Raw genomic sequence first — 6289 nt, forward strand, 5'->3', positions numbered from 1 at the left:
GGAGAGACCGCAGCAGAGGGAGGCCCGCATACCACAAAAAAAAAAAAAAAAAAAAGAACCTGAGCCTCATTAAGTCCAGAAACAAGGTGTGTGATCTCAGTTGGAAGACCATGGGTTTTGGCTGGGTTCGAGTCCCAGCTGCGTGAGTTCAAGTCCCTATCAGGGTTTTGGCCGGGTTCGAGTCCTAGCACGTGGGTTCAAGTCCCAATCTGAGGTGCATGGTATCATAACCACTTGGAAGAAATAAAGGAAGAGGAGAGCCCTGATTCCATTTACAATAGCAAAAGCAAAACAAAACAAAATGCAGGCACAAATTTAGAATTGTGTAAAACTTACATGAGGAAAACTATAAAACATTCTTACAGGACAAAAAGTAGGTTTGAACAAATGGGAAAACATACCATGTTATTGATCAGAAGAATCAATATCAGAAAGATATCAATACTTGCCAAGTTAAAAGTTTGTAAACTTAATGTGATCCCAGTAAAAATATCCGCAGGTTATAATTTTTTTTTCTGGAGCCAGGCAAGTTGATTATAAGGTTATTTTGGAAAATAAATACAAGACTAGCCAGAAATCTTCTAAAACAGTAGAGAAATGGTGGACTAGCCCTACCTCACATTGAAACATTTATAAAAACTCTCCTATTGAATGAAATAATGCCACTTGCAGCAACCTGGATGAATCTAGAGATTATCATACTAAGTGAAGTAAGTCAGAAAGAGAAAGACAAATACTGTATGATATCACTTACATGTGGAATCTACAATATGACACAAATGAACTTATTTATGAAACAGAAAGAGACTCAAAGACATAGAAAACAAACTTAGGGTGACCAAAGGGGAAAGGAGGTGGGGGAGGGTTAAATTAGGAGTTTGGGATTAGCAGATACAAACTACTATATATAAGCTCGGTAAACAACAAGGTCCCACTGTATAGCACAGGGAACTATATTCAATATCCTGTAATAAACCATAATAAACCATTCAGGTATATCTGAATCACTTTGCTGTACAGCAGAAACTAACACAACATTGTAAATCAACTATATTTCAATTTTTAAAAACTCTCATATTAAAACATTATGGTATTGGTGCATAAACAGACATGTGGCTAATCAAACAGAATATAAAATTCAATGATAGAATCCAAAAGCATATGGAAATTTAGTGTTTGATAAACAAATGGTGTTGGAATAACTGATAGCCAAGAAGATAAAGATAAAATTGGATTCTGGGACTTCCCTGGTGGTGCAGTGGTTAAGACTCTGCGCTCCCAATGCAGGGGACAGGGGTTTGATCCCTGGCCAGGGAACTTGGTCCCACATGCATACTACAACTATGATTTCCCATGCCACAACTAAGGATCCCACCTGCCGCAACTAAGGAGCCCGCAAGCCACAACTAAGGAGCCCGCCTGCCACAATTAAGACCTGGCAAAACAAACAAACAAACAAAAAGATAAAATCAGATCCATTTCTCACACTTTGCACTTGGATAAATTCCAAGTGGGTCACATATCTAATGTTAAAATATAAAGTCATACAAATGCTAGAAGAAAACAAGTTTTTTACAACTTGGGAATGAAAAGGACTTTCTTAACTATGATACCATATCTGGATTTAATAAAGGAAAGATGGGTAAATTTATCTACCTAAAATTTTTAAAAATTTAAAAATTGCATGCCTGAAATACCATGAGCAATGTAAAAGTTAAATAAAAACCAAGACAAAATTGTAACTAATATCACAAAAGGTCAATATCCCTAATATATAAAATTTTTCTAAATATTGAAAAGAAATTCAAATCCTAGTCTAACAACCCAGTAGTAAATGAGAAAGTTATAGAAAAATAAATGCAAATAGCTCTTAAGTATATGAAAAGATGCTTAACTTTGATATACTACTTGTATAATAAGAAAAATGCATATTAAAACTAAAATGAGATACCATTACTTATTTATCAGATTTGCAAAAATCTCAAACTTGACAACACACTGAGTTGGTGAGACTGTGGAGAGACAGGTACTGTCATGTATTGCTGATGGTGGTGAAAAATGGTACAACCATGGAGGGGGATTTGACAAGAGCTAGCAAAACTATGTGTGCATTTCTTCTTTGCCCAAGCAACCTACCTTCTAGATATATGTAGCTAAGATTAAATGGTAAAAACTTGAAGTGATGAATACTCAAGGCTATTTATTGCAGCACATTTTGTAATAATAAAAGACGGTAAACAGCCCACATGTCTGTCTGTGCAGGACAGGTGAATAAACAATGGCACATACATGCACTGGAATATTAGTCAAATGTAAAAAGAAGAATATCTCTATATATTGCTAAAGAGTGATCTCCAGGATAAAAGTGAAAAAAGCAACATGCAGAAGAGGATGTATAGTATTATACTTTCTGTGTAAGAATGGAAAAAAGTATATATATGTATATGTATATATATATATTTCAAAATTTTAAAGTGCATAAACCAAAACCTAATAAATAAAAATGATTACCTATAAGGAAAAGGATAGGGATGTATCTCTCTCAATGTACCTTGTTTTATAGTTTTGATATAATAAAATATACACACAGTTAGAAAACAAACTTAACTACAAAAGAAAAAAGCAACAATTCCTCACTACAACCATCACCCTCACAGTTGTCATGCTTTGTACCCAAGCTTTTGCCTTAGAGTCCTATGATTGTTGCAGTAATCTCTTACACTAAGAATGTGAGGGCAAAAACAAAATGCCGTTAACAGGTATAAGGAAGACTCTAAAACAAAGGGAAATTTCTAAGCCATTTTTTTAAAATTAGGAAGCTCATATTTTAACTTGGCAATGCACTTTATATGATATCAAGATGAATGCAAAATGAAGGAAAAAATACCTTGTGTTATATATATATATATTTAAAATGACCTTAATCTTAGTAGATTTTTGCCTTTGGTTCATATATTTCTGACCAAAAGGTACAATTCTGTTCTGAATGTGCACTCTTAATCTATTCAAGTTCATTTACTCAATTTATTAGTTTTCTTAGACCAGTCTGAATATCTAATATGTGGCTATTTGGCTAAGCCTTTTTCCTTCTGTTTAGAAACCTGATGTCTATTTTGGGAACTAGAAAAAACATAAATTGCTTCAATAGAAAAGACTGTATTTAACTTAAAAAAAGAGAGAGAGAGAGAAAAAGAGACAAAACCTACCAACCAAATGCAATATGTAGCTCTTGTTTAGATCCTGATTTAAATAAAGCAACTATAAAAAGGCATTTTGAGACAATTGGGGAAAACTGAACATGGACTGATTACTAGATGATATTAAGGAATTAATAGTTAATTTTGTTGGGTGTGATAATGAAATTGTGGTTATGTTATGGTTATAAAATTAGTCTGTTTATGTTAGAGATTTTTACTGAAGAATTTACAAAGTGAAATGATATGTCTTGGATTGTTTTAAAATACTCCAGCACAAGAAAAAAAAAGTAGTGGTGGGTAGGATAGAGTATAAATAACAGGAATAGAATATTGATAATTGTTGAAGCTGGATGATAGGTGCTCGGAGGCTTCTTATACCATTCTTTCTACTTTATGTATGTTTGAAATTTTCCATAATAAAAAGATATGAATTCTCTCACTCATATGTCTCCCCAGGTGAAGCCATTGAACTCAAAAGAGCAAGATCAAGTGTTAGATCAAATAAAAGTTTTATAACATAAATTACTTTCTTTAAGTTGCTTTCTTTGGTCTTGAAAACCTTTTAACAGATAGAAGTTAAAATATTATGGAAGAATAAAAGACCATTGTCACAGTCTGTTAATCCCATATGCTTCCCATGAGAAGGATAAATAGTTATATGGCAGTTTTATGGGATCCAGGATCCAATATAGAAAATTTTCCCAAAGGGCTCTCTAACACTCCATCCTTCCTTTTCTTCTTCTTGTTTTTTTATTTTTTTAATCAGCGGGGGCAGATGGGGAAAAAATGGAGGCATGAAGTAATCTCCTATTTGACTAGTTAGAGCCAAGTAAAGATGGGGGCTGGTGGCCTTTGGTTTGAGATACTCTGATGTGATAGAAACAAAAGGACATTAAGTCTAAAAGGACTATCATGCGAAATAACCAGGTGAAGCTAACTTTACCCTAATAAATAGAGCACATTTAGAAAGCATGTTATCTTCAGCAAATGGCTCTTTTGAGACCTAGCACCTGGCTTGCTCCTGGACTCCAGGAGAGTATAAAAACACTTAGCCATGAAATACTTGGTGACTATACAACCCCAACGGATCCCAAACCGTAAAACAGAGGGCATGTCATCCATCAAGTGGAAGTGGTCTTCTAAGACCAGGCCTAAGTCTGAATATACACGTAAGTTGCATGAGCTGACTGCTTGCATTCCTAGTATGTCTACTCTCGTCATATGCCATCCATCCCTCAGCCAATGCCAATGACCTCACAGAGAGTTTCCTATGATCAATGAGCCAAGAGAAAAAACATTTAGCCTTTTTACAGAATACTCAGCACAGGACACTGGCAGTGGCCAGAAGTATACTACTGTGTCCTGTATTACATTCGGAGTGTCCCTGATGGACTGCAGAGAAGGGAATCCTTCTAGTGGGTAGAACTTAAGTAGCACGTCTTGTTGTCCACTTTCCTTGTTAGAGAAGATGCTCTGAGGTAAGGCCTCACAGGGACACATAAAAAAGTGTAAGTTGTTAACTGTATGGTCAGGGACTTGGAAGGAGCAAAATAAGAAAATTGATGACAAGCAAGATTGGAGAAGACGTATGTAGATGGATTTAAGACCCTCTTAAAATGTGTCTAGACTATGAGAGTATTTATTCATCTTCAGGATGGAGGAGACTCCCCATAACCTGGTAAACAAGATGACCTGTTCTGTGGGTGTCAGTCAACCTCCCTCCCTAGTCACTCCCTACTTGCTCAATGGATTAATAAATTAAATGGGTTCAATGACACGGACTTCCCCTTACTTTGACATGTTTATTGCCATTACTGAGGCCCAATTTACCAGCAAGAGTCACTAACCCTTAGCCCCCTGCCCTTGGGGGGCAGTCAAGCACCTGGAGGCAGATTGATTACATCACAATATAGTAGTGATTTGACCCCCATTGGAATAGACACTTATTCTGATTTGGATTTGTTTCCCCTGCTCACCACGTCTCTAGCAGCACTACTGCCCAAGGCTTGTTAAGTGCCTTATGCTGTTATGGTATCTCATACGTATGAATCATGTTCATTTAAATGCAAAAAAAAGACACCGGACACATTTTGAATATGGAATCCCATTAGCCTAGGTTTATCTTATTCTTATGTATGAAAGGAAAAGAGAAAACTTCCAATCATGCCCAATAAAGAGTACATCTGTGAAACTGCAGTATGTCTGGAGTCCTTGAAAATAGCTTTTTCTCAGTTGTTGGAAAGATGCTGTTCCCCTGCAGAGATATTATGTTCTAGGTAGTGGACCCAGAGTACCATAACTGTAACATTTTTCACAAAAGTATAGTGGCTTTTTTAGGCCACACAGGACAGATGCTTGTTCTGTTTTCAGGCATCTACTGAAGGACAGAATAGCAATAGATCATCACTATGTCAAATGAGACTAAACAACCAGGAAACATAATACTGTTTTTCTTTTTTCTTTTTCTGTCTGTGCTGCGTAGCTTGCGGGGTTTTAGTTCCCAGACCAGGGATCAAGCCCGGGCCCCCAGCTGTGGAAGCAAGGAGTCCTAACCACCGGACTGCCAGGGAAGTTCCAGGAAACATAATATTATTTAAACCCTTCTAAATCATTTAGAAAAATGGATAGGCCTTGGAATGTTTTCTTTGTAGATTGGAACAGAGAAAAAGGTAGAACCCAAGGCTGTGAGTGTGAAATATTTAGCAGACAGTGTTGTGGCTGGATTAGGGGCAATTGGAAACAAAGGCAGTATGCTTCATTAATGGAGCGGAGATCTTGAATCAAAAGATAGGTATTTTTACTAACTTTGTGGCCTCCCTACAGGAATCCAGGTACAGAAAAACTCTTGTTTGAAAAATAGTTTGTTTTAAAAGTGATACAATTACAGAAAGGAGACCTGCTTCCAGATGCAGAAGATACTATGTAGTTTGCTTGGGCTGATGTAACAAAATACTACAGACTGAGTGGGTTATAAAACAGAAATTTATTTTCTCACAGCTCTAAAAGCTAGAAGTCCGAGATCAAGGTGTTGGCAGGGTTAGTTTCTTCTGAGACTGCTCTCCTTGGCCTATAGATGGCTGTCTACTCCTTGT

The sequence above is a fragment of the Physeter macrocephalus genome, chromosome 3 (genome assembly GCF_002837175.3).
Source record: "Physeter macrocephalus isolate SW-GA chromosome 3, ASM283717v5, whole genome shotgun sequence".
NCBI lineage: Eukaryota > Metazoa > Chordata > Mammalia > Artiodactyla > Physeteridae > Physeter > Physeter macrocephalus.